Source organism: Schistocerca cancellata, chromosome 6 (genome assembly GCF_023864275.1).
Source record: "Schistocerca cancellata isolate TAMUIC-IGC-003103 chromosome 6, iqSchCanc2.1, whole genome shotgun sequence".
NCBI lineage: Eukaryota > Metazoa > Arthropoda > Insecta > Orthoptera > Acrididae > Schistocerca > Schistocerca cancellata.
The window spans coordinates 246,881,310-246,896,248 of NC_064631.1; the positions used below are offsets into that span (position 1 = coordinate 246,881,310).

Sequence of the window (14,939 nt, forward strand, 5' to 3'; positions counted from 1 at the left end):
GGAATGTTTGCGCGCCCCGCTGATTCACCGCGCGGGCATTACCTCACGCTTTCCGCGAGACGCGCCTATAAATAATACCGCGACCGCTGCGACTGACGACAGCCTCGCTATCGGCTCCCTCAGATGCTACGAGGATATGGGATCGCATGCCCTGTTGTAACGCTAAGCGAAAACCACTTGTGTTTTGACACTGTCATCTGCATCTGCATGTGCATGTGCATGTACAAACAAGTCGATTACTACGGAAAATTCAAGTTAAACGTCTCGTCGACTAAGAGATCAAGAAGAACACTATTAAATAGTAAAACATCACATCAGTTGCGTTCTTTTATGGATTTACAAAAGGTTCTAGGGAAGTTTGGTAATGTTGTTGTTGTGGTCTTCAGTCCTGAGACTGGTTTGATGCTTGGCATGCTTGATACTCACTGCAACCTACATCCTTCTGAATCTGCATAGTGTATTCATCTCTTGGTCTCCCTCTACGATTTTTACCCTCCACGCTGCCCTCCAATGCTAAATTTGTGATCCCTTGATGCCCCAGAACATGTCCTACCAACCGGTCCCTTCTTCTTGTCAAGTTATGCCACAAACTCCTCTTCTCCCCAATTCTATTCAATACCTCCTCATTAGTTATGTGATCTACCCATCTAATCTTCAGCATTCTTCTGTAGTACCACATTTCGAAATCTTCTATTCTCTTCTTGTCCAAACTATTTATCGTCCATGTTTCACTTCCATACATGGCTACACTCCATACAAATACTTTCAGAAACGACTTCCTGACACTTAAATCTAAACTCGATGTTAAAAATTTCTCTTCTTCAGAAACGCTTTCCTTGCCATTACCAGTCTACATTTTATATCCTATCCCTAAGGTATCCTTTATCTGCTTTGTCACTCGCCTGTCTTCGTCCAGCTTGTCCCTCACTACATCAATGTTTTCCTCCGTAATGGATGATCGTGGCCTTCCCGTCCTCCCAACGTCCTCCAGAGTGAAATTTCCTCTTTGGAATTCTCTGCACCACCTGAATACAATTGTACGATGTGAAAACACAACACCGAGTGCAAAAGTCATTTCTTCAAAGCACTGGTCTACATGTAAACCACGCACGAAGGTATACCGCAAAACTGCCCGACTCTCACTTCGTGACGACGATACCACTTCGAACTATCCCTGCTAGTGAACAACTACGCCCACAGACTGGGCATAGCGGCTACAATGCAAGTATGAAATATTCTCAGAATACAGCAACAACCAGTCTCCTGCGACTTATTGCTGCGTCATATTGCAAGACTTTCGTAGTACCCTTCAGTGTATTATTTGTGGTGTTTGCATGCGTGTTGTTTGTTGTTCTGCCTCTCTTGTCCTGTCACCTTTTTTTCTGGTTCTACTGCAATTGGGAAATCGGAAAATATAAAACTTGTGACTGTTCACTTGCTAATGTTAGAAACAAGAATTTCTTGCCTGTCTTGTGCAGGTACTGTGCCTCCACCACTGTGCAAAAATACACACACATACGCAAAGCATCACTCGCACGGTTTACCAATGTGAAATCGAAGTATGGTACAAAGATATATCGTCGGTATGTATTCTCAGGGAGTTTGCATACAGTTAGAGGTGTTCCTCCTCTTTTCTTTTTTTCAAATTAAGCTATCCCTTATAACTTCAGTCCTACCACTACCGACAATTTAAATTATCGACTATCCTTTATATTCTATTTTATACAATTTTTGTTGTAACTGTTGAGTGGAATCTGTGAAGGAACGAGCATATATGTACAGGAGAAACATTTGAAAACAATCGATTCACTATCTTGTTTATCATTGAGAATTTTTTGTCCTTGCTTTTCGTGATGTGTAGAAACTTCCTTGCTTCTCCATTAAAACCATTGTATAAATATTCTCGAACTGATCGAGTATCTCAAGGTCCACTTACATAAATGTGTGTCCAATGTTTTTTGTTTGTGTTGCTATGGGTGATTTTGTGATCTGATTATGAGTTGAGCAACCAAACAATATATTCGACAGCTCTGGCTCATCGATGGAATATCGAGGGAATAACAATAGAGGGAATAACAGAATACTTCACAATAGTTTAAACTAAATTCAATTTTCTCCATAAAATTTGACGTAATTTCAACCACTTTCGCAACAGCATACATTGTCCTGCTGCTTTTCGCAGGATGTCAATTCCAATAGTACAGAGAACCTTTGTTCTTATCTTCATTCACTCTCTGTGTACTGTGCTCTAATATCCTCTAAATACACAGGTTGGGAGGATGTCAACGTTGATGGCTCATCAACGGGACTACCCCAGCCAGTTATCTGTCTGAACAATGTTAGGTAATTGTAGTTGAGTGTTACGTGAAGGTGGATAAAAAATGTTCAGATGTGTGTGAATTCCTAAGGGACCAAACTAGTGGGGTCATCGGTCCCTAGACATACACACTACTTAAACTAACTTATGCTAAGAACAACACACACACACACACACACACACACACACACACACACACACACACACACACATGTCCGAGAGAGGACTCGAACCTCCGGCGGGAGGGTCCGCGCAATCCGAGACATGGCTCTAACCGCGCGGCCGCTCCGCGCGACGAAGGCGGATAGATGACATCAGAGTTATTGTATTTGAAATGAAACATTACACCTTTAGATCACTACTGCCAAGGGAGACACGGTTCTATAAGCAGTGGGCTGCGTGATTTCCAGTTCAGATGTTGACTGATAACAGTAACATGTTTCTTTTGCCTTATAGAGGTCCTACAAGTTAATTGCAACTTTGTAGTTAAGATCTCAATATGTTTGCAGTAAAAATGCAAAGAAGCATTAAGATTAATTTTTACAAATTATTATTGTTTGTGGCCGAGCAACTTTCCGTGGTTTCTTTCAACAGATGGCATGGCAAAACTGTTCTATCTCAAACTGTTCTATCTCAGCGCCTTCCCCCTGCCCTACTCTCGATATTCTAGAAAAAGGAAGTGTGGCTGGCTGGAGATGTTCTATGAAAGTAAAAACTCTCTTGCAAATTGTCATTCAATTGCATTTCCCCTGAAACTTCAAGCCAGTATATCGAACAGTTCCGACAGACAGCAAATTATACATGCCCTTCTACGTAACGTTACACAGCAATGACAACGCTGTGGAAGTGGCTTACGCAGCCACCTATCGACAAAGTCGGAAACTCGATGATTAGCAGAAAGTCTGTGGGCAAACAAATGTTATCCGGTTGTTTCTCAATGGCAAAAAATCGGAACGCGTAGGCAAATTACAAAAAGAATTATTACTGTCTCATCCGAGACGGCAGATATAAGACAACGAAACCTGTCTTCTTGTTTCATTACAACTGAAACGACCACACCTAATACTTATTTTCTTGATTCACATCAGGCATCCTTTTTTTTCTTTTCCTGTTTCTATTCTGTGCATTTGGAAATCTCATTTATTTATTGTGGAACAATAGCGAAACTAATTACGAAATATTACTGCATCGAACGGTAAGAAAGTGGTCCAAACTTAGCGAAATGCTAAAACGTAAATAAAAAAGAAGACGACACTACATGGTTGCCTCAGCCAGAGGAAATGTAAATAGTTGACGCGGAGAACGGATGAATATACGACGTTCGGTAACATGCTCTATAAGGAAGCGACCTTGTTTTAGAAGCTATAAAACCCGTGGCGCCACGCGGAGTGGCAGCGCGGTTTGAGACGCCATGTTTCGGACTGCGCGGGCGCTCCCGCCGGAGGTTCGAGTCCTCTCTCGGGCATGGGTGTGTGTGTGTGTGTGTGTGTGTGTGTGTGTGTGTGTGTGTGTGTGTGTGTGTTGTTCTTAGCATAAGTTAGTTTAAGTAGTGTGTATGTCTAGGGACCGATGACCTCAGCAGTTTGGTCCCTTTGGAATTCACCCACATTTGAACAAACCTGTGGCGTGGTTTGGCAGAACCTGCACGGGTTATCGAAGCCTGTAGCTGACGCCAAACGCCCTATGTGAGTGACTGGTGGAGCATCAAATAAAACAAGTAAGTTGCAGCGCCGATATTCTAACAATGCAGACAATCATACATTACTAACCTGCAGCAGTAACAGTTCAGGAACAGAATCAGCAGCAGTGAACTTAAAAAAAAAGGTTTGCTCGTACTTTGGTATGTTTATTAGACAGTAGTTAATAACTTTAAAATAAAATGCTCGTGTACATGCTCATTAGTATTTGGAACTTTATAACAATCTTGGAAACACTCTGATTGTAAAGAAACACTATACACACATCGAAAAACGTTTTGCATCACCCCGGTTCCCAGAACTCCTGAAGACAGACGTTGACTGTGGATATCATATCACAGACACAGACCCTATGACTGTTCAGAGATGTCAATAAACCCGCCCAAAGGTGTAAACAACCAAGCATGAGCAGCGCCTATTAGACGAAGGGGGTCCGACAGCCGATCAGTTCCAGTCATTTCACCAGGAAGGAGGTAGACGGCTCGTGTTGTCTGTAGTTCAAGCATGCCTAGACAGTCAACACCGCGGTTCGGTCGCGTCCGCATTGTTACTTTGGGCCAGGAAGAACTCTCAACAAGGGAAGTGTCCAGGCTTCTCGAAGTGAACCGAAGCGATGTTGTTCGGGCATGGAGGAGATGACATGCCTTGCTTAGGCTGCCCAAGAGCTACTACTGCAGTGGATGACCGCTACCTACTGGTTGTAAGTAGGCTGTTTAGGTTTTTATGTTGGTAACGCCACGTAGCACTCTGTATTAAAATCACTGACTGTGCTGTGTGCAGTCTGTGGCTGGTTTGCATTGTTGTTTGCTATTGTAGTGTTGGGCAGCTGGTTGTTAACAGCGCGTAGCATTGCGCAGTTGGAGGTGAGCCGCCAGCAGTGGTGGATGTGGGAGACAGATGGCGGAGTGTTGAGAGTGGATGATCTGGACGTGTGTCCATCAGAGAGAGTAAATTTGTAAGACTGGATGTCATGGACTGATATATATATTATGACTTTTGAACACTATTGAGGTAAATACAGTGTTTGTTCTTTATCAAAATCTTTCATTTGCTAACTATGTGTATCAGTAGTTAGTGACTTAAGTAGTTAGAAACTTTTATTTAGCTGGCAGTATTGGCGCTCGCTGTATTGCAGTAGTTCGAGTAACGAAGATTTTTGTAAAGTAAGTGATTCATGAAAGATATAGGTTATTGTTAGTCAGGGCCATTCTTTTGTAGGGATTATTAAAAAGTCAAATTGCGTTGCGCTAAAAATATTGTGTTTCAGTTCAGTGACGATCAGAATAAGCAAAGAGAGAAATGTCTGAGTACGTTCAGTTTTGCTCAGCTGTTTGAAAATCAAATAACGTAAGGGGTTTATCAGCAGAATCATTCATAAATTTTCCAAAGGGAAGGTTGCATGGTTTTGTACGAAATCGATGTTGTGGTGTGCTAAGGCCTGAGTACTTTATTTCTTCCATTTATTGGCTTTCGGGCCGTGCCCACTCAGCCCTCTCTATAGCGACGTCAGTTGTGACGATACGAATGTAAGGACAATACAACAACCAGTCCCAGAGAGGAGAAAATCTCCGACTTGTGTCCAAGTATGAACAACATTTTTTCTTGTCAGTATGTTAACGCCAGCGAGTATAGGTTTAGCCCGAAATGCACTCTAGTATCCATTTCTTTTTTTTCGGAAACAACAAATAAAGAAAATCGATATCAGACTATGTCAGTAATTTTGTAGGGGAATAGCACAGTAGTTTAGTGGTAAAAGTATACTTAATCATTAAAATAGCTTCCTGCATCAGTGTAGGACACTATCGGCACAGACAGTGAATTGCAGACGGCAGCACAATAATATGTTCAGAAAGATAGTACATTACTGCAGCATATTTCTAACTTTTGTTCCCGTTACTACACTTATGTCCCTGGGTGATGTACGTGAGTTACAGAACTACCTTCTAACGGTTTATAAACCATAAGAAATTGTTATTAATTAAATATGGACGACCAGGGCTGAACTCTCGAGATGTTATAGCGGTGACAGGGGCTGTTGACAGGCGGGCGCCGGTCCCGCCCCGCGTGGGCCTCAAATTCGCCACTTCCTCGGCGCCGTAGGCCGGCCGCGCGATTATGTCGTTTGCGGTGACGGCTGGGCAGCGGCCGCGGTGGGCGGCGCCGGCCGTAAAGCGAGCGCCGCTGACCGACGCCAAGTGCCGCCGTCCACGCACCGGCCAGCTCCTTGCGTCACCCTCCCCCCTAACTAGACTCCCTCTAGCAGTATCTCAATATCAGCGTCTATTTGTGGCACATCTTCAGTCACTCCGTCTGTTTCCTAGTGATTACCCCGTCGTACGATGTTCACCGTTTTCCATGGCTTGGCTAATTCATTACAGGGTGTTACAAAAAGGTACGGCCAAACTTTCAGGAAACATTCCTCACACACAAAGAAAGAAAATATGTTATGTGGACAAGTGTCCGGAAACGATTACTTTCCATGTTAGAGCTCATTTTATTACTTCTCTTCAAATCACATTAATCATGGAATGGAAACACACAGCAACAGAACGTACCAGCGTGACTTCAAACACTTTGTTACAGGAAATGTTCAAAATGTCCTCCGTTAGCGAGGATACATGCATCCACCCTCCGTCGCATGGAATCCCTGATGCGCTGATGCAGCCCTGGAGAATGACGTGTTGTATCACAGCCGTCCACGATACGAGCACGAAGAGTCTCTACATTTGGTACCAGGGTTGCGTAGACAAGAGCTTTCAAATGCCCCCATAAATGAAAGTCAAGAGGGTCGAGGTCAGGGGAGCGTGGAGGCCATGGAATTGGTCCGCCTCTACCAATCCATCGGTCACCGAATCTGTTGATGAGAAGCGTACGAACACTTCGACTGAAATGTGCAGGAGCTCCATCGTGCATGAACCACATGTTGTGTCGTACTTGTAAAGGCACATTTTCTAGCTGCACAGGTAGAGTATCCCGTGTGAAATCATGATAAAGTGCTCCATTGAGCGTAGGCGGAAGAACATGGGGCCCAATCAAGACATCACCAACAATGCCTGCCCAAACGTTCACAGAAAATATGTGTTGATGACGTGATTGCACAACTGCGTGCGGATTCTCGTCAGCCCACACATGTTGATTGTGAAAATTTACAATTTGATCACGTTGGAATGAAGCCTCATCCGTACAGAGAACATTTGCACAGAAATGAGGATTGACACATTGTTGGATGAACCATTCGCAGAACTGTACCCGTGGAGGCCAATCAGCTGCTGATAGTGCCTGCACACGCTGTACATGGTACGGAAACAACTGGTTCTCCCGTAGCACTGTCCATACAGTGACGTGGTCAACGTTACCTTCTACAGCAGCAACTTCTCTGACGCTGACATTAGGGTTATCGTCAACTGCACGAAGAATTGCCTCGTCCATTGCAGGTGTCCTCGTCGTTCTAGGGCTTTCCCAGTCGCGAGTCATAGGCTGGAATGTTCCGTGCTCCCTAAGACGCCGATCAATTGCTTCGAACGTCTTCCTGTCGGGACACCTTCGTTCTGGAAATCTGCCTTGATACAACGTACCGCGCCACGGCTATTGCTCCATACATCGAATGGGCATCGGCCAACTCCGCATTTGTAAACATTGCACTGACTGCAAAACCACGTTCGTGATGAACACTAACCTGTTGATGCTACGTACTGATGTCCTTGATGCTAGTATTGTAGAGCAATGAGTCGCATGTCAACACAAGTACCGGTCAACATTACCTTCCTTCAATTGGGCCAAGTGGCGGTGAATCGAGGAAGTACAGTACATACTGACGAAACTAAAATGAGCTCTAACATGGAAATTAAGCGTTTCCGGACACATGTCCACATAACATCTTTTCTTTATTTGTGCGTGAGGAAAGTCTCCTGAAAGTTTGGCCGTACCTTTTTGTAACACCCTGTATATTTTAACTTTATCTCTGGATGCCCTTCATAACGTAAGTACCTTTAACTTATAGCATACGGCACCCCCAGAGGCTCTACAGACTGCTGAAAGGTATTACTTTGCGCATGTCAGTTGTCTCCACCGGAAGCGCCGAACTCTTGGGCATTGTAGCTGTGATTGTATTCATGCGCCACATACACATCGTGCAGTATTTTCCCTTTTGAGTGCAACAGAATAGTTCTACTTCATTAATAAGATCTAGATGTAACATTTAAGAATGTGGCAGAATACTAAACTTGTGAAAATTGTGTCTTTGTCGTATTTGTTGAGTTACTACTTTCCGTATCGTGGTCGGTGCAGGTTTTGATAGGATCGGACTGATGCTGCTATTTATCTTTCCATTGGGACCAGTCTTGGAGTGCAGTGACGGTTGTAACAAAGAGAAGTATATGCTTTTGCTGAGGTTTTCGTTCTACCCAACAAGCCTTAAAGACAAAAAGCATAAGCGAAATCGATAAGTGAGAACCAAGTATTAGCCTCTACCGACATTTGTTTCTTGAACATGTCCGAAAGAACAGACCTACAGCCGTCTAGAACGAAATTAGAATTATATCTTAATACCTTCAGCTGCTGACAGGCGTTGATATATATCAACGGGGACAGGTGAAAATGTGTGCCCCGCGCGGGACTCGAACCCGGGCTCTCCTGATTACATGGCAAAAAGCACTATCCATCTGTGCCACTGAGGGCACAGAGGATAGTGCGACTGCAGGGACTATCTCACGCACACCTCCTGCGAGACCCACATTCTCACTTTATATGTTCACACACTACATTCGTAGTGTCCCTGCCCAACACACTCATTGCTCGTGGAAGACATTCTTACCAAGTCCCGTATGAGTTCGGGTAATATGTGTGCATTTGCACGGAAGAAGAAGGTCATGGCCGGTATTGTCAGACCTATATACTTATATGGACATGGTCTGTTCTTTCGGACATGTCTTTCACTGTCCTTTATCTGCCTGTTTCCATTGTAGTAATAATAGTCAAGCACCCTGTATACAAAACGATACTGCTTCCACGCGATTTCACCAAATGACTGAAAAACTCAAAATTCATTCAAATCGTTAATCTGAAATGAAGAAAAATACACACTAACCGATCTTATCGAAAACACTTTTAATTTCCAGATGACCTTAAGAAATGGATGGATAAACTGAACAAAGCACGTATGACAGACCAAAATGATGTACGATCAGTACGCAGAAAGCGAAATTGTAAAGATTAATGATAAAGTTATAGAAACAGTTGACGAATGTTTCTATTTTGGACAACTAAAAACAGTGAGGTGGTGGAGTTCATTTGGGAAACTGAATGCTTTAGGAAGAAGTAAATCTCACTGCGGTTTGACTGGAAAATATGTAACCAGGGCATACGGCAACAGGAGCAGATCAAGGATTCAGTTCTTCGAGTTGTGGGGTATAGTGGGGGAGTCACAATTTATTGTTCCCTAACCGTCAGCTCCGGGAAAATATAATTTGTTGTCACCAACATTTTTAAAGTGGAACTGATTAGGGTATAATAAAAATAACAATAAAATATATAAAACATCACAATATAATAATAATTATTCGTTTGCATTACTGCTTGAATCAGCATCACTAACAAAAAACTGCAAAGTACTTTCGAGATGGTTTGTTTCCATTTCACTTTACGCTCAGAAACCTGGCTAAGCAATTTGGATATTGATATACGTAAAAAAGGAATGCTTATAGTTAAATGTTCTTCGATCAATGCTCGTACTGCCAGTACAACTCATGGAAGTGAAGAATCTAAGTTAAATGCGCAAACGAACACTGATACTATGCCGGTACGGTGTAACAAGAAGGTACAGAAAAACAAACAAACGGATAGGAGAAAAGACAGAAGTTGATGACGTGATACTGTCAGGAACTACTATGGGAAATAGACTTAAGAGGTACTATGTTGAATTTATCGTGGTAAGAAGAGGCCTAGAGGAAGATCTAATGGGAGATGGATTAGCACCTACCAAACAATTAGAGAAACTTGAATTCGAAAAGCTTAAGATTGAGATGTATGGAGAAGTATGGAAGAGGCTTTAACCAGCATGGGATGATAAATAGCTAAAGATGATTGTTATTATGATGATGATGAAGAAGAGATCAACAACTTAACGCCTTTTTACATTCCAGAGAACATAAAAGGGATTTGTGCTTAAGCAGCCATTGAAGCACAAGTGGGATTTAGTTGCAATGAGGCCGTTGACTGCACATGTATTACTCAGCACACCAAGCCCGTTGTAGGTGTGGTCTCATTGGTATGGATCACCGCTAGCATGTTGTGTAAAGTAACGGATGTATTACGAAGGTCCTAAGGAACAGACAACAACCGTTAGGCCAATTAAAATGTTAATGCTGTCAGCGCTGCGTTACATCGATTCCTTCCCCTTTAAGATTACTACGCCGCCGGCTATTACGTGCATAACAAAACAGCATTCAAAGCGTTGATTATATCCGACTTAGCTCGAAGTATTAGGTGGTCACGAGTCTAGAAGGTGGCCATGAGTCTAGAAATTTTAACTTTGATTGATGAGATTACCATATGAACGAAATACAGAGAACAGCTAAAGCTGTGCGTGCTGTGGGATAGGTGAAGATTTTTATAGACAGTGAATGCAGTAGACAAGCGTGAGAGAACCAACATGCTGTCTTCTAGCTTTTGTCGGGTGCTGCAGTGATGCTCTTTCCTCAGGAACATTACTATCTGCTACTGCAGTCACACAGTAGTTGAATGACGACGTATCGCGGTCGCTTTGATGGAGAGCGGTGGGAACCATGTACAATCAAAATATGTCTGTATGTAGGCGGATCCCGTTCAAAATTTTTAATCTGCGTTTTTAGTAACCTTTCAGAGGGACGTTGAGCAATTATTGTCGCATATAAGTTTCATTCGCGTGGAGTTCCGCAGAAACGAAAGTGACATTGGGTGTGCTCCAAGCAAGCGTTATAGGGCCTCTGCTGTTCTCATTACATACAAACGATGCTTGAAATTAAATCTAGCTCTCTTTAAATGTGGATAGACGTAATACGGTGTCTAACAAAGAGAAAGAGTGGGGCAGTAACCTATTACAAGACTAGTGATGAACGCCTTGAGCACGTCACATTTTATGAATATTTAGGGTTACTAAGGAAAGGTGTGGAATGTACCGAAAACGGAATACTATTAGGGAAGGTGAATGTGAGACCTAGATTTGTTGCAAGGGTCGTCGGAAAATGCAAAGCATTTTTAAAGGAAAGCGGATACAAGACGCTAGTGCGACCAATTCTAGAGTATTGTCCTAGTCTTTGCAGCCCTTATCAAATGGGCAAGACAACAGACATCGAATGGATTCAGAGACCCGCTGCTAGAATCGTGACAGCTTGGTTTTCCATACACGAAAGGAATGCCCGGGGAACTTAATTGGGAATCGTTGGAAGAAAGACGTAGTTCACCTGAAATCATGTCCGCCTCCGGTAGCTGGGTGGTCAGCGCGACAGAAGGTCAATCCTAAGGGCCCGGGTTCGACTCCCGGCTGGGTCGGAGATTTTCTCAGCTGAGGGACTTGGTGTTGTGTTGTCCTAATCATCATCATTTCATCCCCGTCGGCACGCAAGTCACCGAAGTGGCGTCAAATCGAAAGACTTGCACCCGGCGAACGGTCTACACGACAGGAGGCCCTAATCACACGACATTTATTTTATTTTTCCTAAAATCATGCTAGATAAATTTAGAGATCCTGTATTCGAAAAAAAAACTGCACGACCATTATGCCGCCACCATCGTGTATTTCGCAAAGCGATTCTGAGAATAAGTCATTTTTCTCACACTCAATATGCGAAAGGTATCGGACGGAAAATCTATAATATTGACACAATGTTCCCTCCGCTCTGCCTGCGAAGTATACCGCGTGAACCATAGCTCCACCGACAAAAGTTCACAGCTCATTTATGGATGTTCACTAACTACTGTGATATAAGCAACCCTCGGTTTCCCTGGCTCGTTACAGACTAATTGCATTTCGTTTGATTTCTTGTCCTCATTCATCTTCGTATCTGTATTGCACTGAGAATATCTGCATACCACTGCAGATATCGACCGTGAGCATTTGTTTAGAAACTGTTGCTCCATTTACACAAAGTATTTCTTGTTGATGACAGCATTTGTTTAGAAACTGTTGCTCCACTCACACATGGTATTCCTTGTTGATAACAGTAAAGGCCGCTTTACTCTTCTTTTTTTTTTTTTACGGCTAAGTTAGGTTTTCGTTAACAGTGATACACAGCAGTACGGATAGGTTTGTTGCTGGGTCCACTGAACACAATGCAAGAACGGCACATCGACGCTATGAACCCCATCACACTATTTTTGCATCTGTTTGGGGTTGTTGGATTATTCTGTCTTTCGTGTTGTATTACAGACTTTTTCACTGTTCTGAAAGTTGTTTTCCCACAAATAACGGTAACTGGGGTGGCAAACTGAATAAATAATAATTACGTCGTTACTCAATAACGAGCCACCGAAGACCACGGGTTCCTTATGCCAAAATACTCAGAAGGTCTCACTCTAAAACCTCCGAAATTTTGTCGGCAGAGTCGTGGTTCACACTGTATGTGTAAATATAGAGTGAAGTTCGCGTCTATCCAGCCAATAAAATTTAGACTTTCCGTGTCTTGCTTTAAGGTGAAAGCCAAGAGCACACTTTATCCTGGTCTTATCAGTCCAGACTTGTGCTCTGTCTTTAATGACCAGGTCGTTAAACAAAATCTTCCTCTTCTTTCTCGGCGATCTTTCCCTACCAATTAGCCTTTCCTTCTGGTAGGAAGTGAAGATAATCTTCTGTTTCCCATTGGCCAGTTATTACGCATAAACAGAAGAAAAGAAGAAAGAAGATGGAAAAACTGAAACGAAGAAACAATTGTACCTTCAGCGATGGGTTCCAGCTAGCAACCTAGCCATCAGGTATTACATTACGTACTTGTGAAGCGGAATATTTGGAATAAATTCTGCAATCTATAATATTGCAGTTACGAGGAGCCTTCAAATTTTTAAGGAAATTGTGATTTATGATCTGTGCTCAACTTTTGGACCTAAACTTGGAAGCGTGAACAGAAGCAGCGTTGGAAATACCCCAAATTCCTGATGATATTTTGTACCGAGATACGATTTACTGGCAGTGGTTAGACCTCCAGTTTGGAGGTGCGGGAACACTAGTTACTCAGCGGTAATGCGTAGCGATGTGTCATCTCCTCCCGGAGCTGTTCTCGACACCTCTGGCTGTATTTTAGGCCGTCTGTTGTTTACTTAGCCAACAGCGTAGCACTTTTAGCACCGGGTACTGACTCGAGCGGCACGTTACACCAGCAACAACCGCGCCTCCCAGGTACAGGCGATAAACTCGACTCCTCGGACAACGTGTCTGCGTTACGACTGCAGCGGTAAACAAAGTCGTTTTTCCTTTACCATCTCCGTCGTCGTTAAACGTTCAGCCTGACCTACTTAGCGTGCGACGCGATAAGGCTCCATGCACAACACGCTTTACGCAGAATGCTACTGATCACCCGCAACTGCATACGACATCGCTCAACAATTATCAACGCTTTTGATTAATAACGACGGATAATGCCGAACCAAAGTCTGCTACATTCCATTTATATCTATACTGTAGTTTAAATTATATGTCCTGTTTACCAACAGACAAAAATATTCGCCCGCTTTCTGCTAGTTTTACGTCGCCTATCAAAGATTTGTCTACAATCTACAACTCCAGTACACCTTTTCACTGAAAAAACTGCCACCCCATCATTTCCATATGCGTACACTAATTGTTTGAGGCAGGAACAATTTTCTATAAGCAGGTGACCTGTTTACGAAGATTATACGTTAAGAAGACACTATACAAGCACAAGAAACCACCAACCTATGAACTGTCTTGTTAACAACCGCTGCCTACACAGTCTGTGCCAAACGTTGGTCTTAAACCACATTATTAACCGTTTTCTGGACACAGCAAATGTCGCCAATCGTTGCTAATTCGATCGACTACACAGTACTGTCTCTCTTGTCATGTTATCTAGTGTTGGTCGGCGACTGTATGAGAAATTTACTGTTATCTGTCTGTTTTTCTTTCCGGTTACATTACTGACTCGACGTGCTCGTATAGCGTAACGCACAGCTCACCAGCTTGCGACCCAGGGAGATGAGCCAGAAGTAGATCGAATCCGCGCTGCGGATTAACGAGCGTTGGCCTGGTACACATGCCCACCTGTTAGTGGTTTGTAGGAGGTTTTCCACTCTACTTTAAGGCAAACGCTGATCTGGTCTCTAATCTCCGCTTCAGATAATGCGATACACCAGTTATCAGTTAAAATATGATAACACACTGGACAAAGTTATACGATTCTCAGATAGTTGGCGCATACCGTCTCATCTCGTAGGTTAACTGACGTGTGTAAAGACTGAAGGCCATCCTGCCACGAAGTTAAAATAAATCTGCCAAAACATGAAAACAATGGACCTAGTACGACAGCAAAGACACTAATACTTAATTAACACGCCATTAAGAGCTGACAGCGGTACATTTCTCGCTTTTCAGTTGCGGGAACTTTAAAAATATTCAAAGAAAATTTCTAAGATATTTCAGCGGTTAAGAAATTTACTTAATTGTTTTAATTATTAAAAAGGACTTTATTTACTGGTGTTGTTGAAATTGGGATAGATGATGGTCTCTACAATTAAGATTCTGCTCTTCACTGCACCAAATTTTAGGACATGCCGCACGAGAGAACCACGTGGTATTAAGAGGGATAAGCGGTACTCTGAGACGTGTTGCGGAAGTTTACGTGATGGCATGATATCTCGGGATGCGAAGGAGACATACGACTACGACAGAGCTGCCTAGAATGGTTGTCAGGTAATAGTTAGGAAGAAGGGAAAAATGT

General features: G+C 43.0%; 1 protein-coding gene across 1 annotated transcript in view; it reads right to left on the minus strand.

Moving 5' to 3' along the window:
- LOC126191497 (collagen alpha-1(IV) chain-like) overlaps positions 1 to 14,939 on the minus strand; it is a 594,967-nt gene that overhangs the window by 413,118 nt on the left and 166,910 nt on the right. The window lies entirely within an intron of this gene.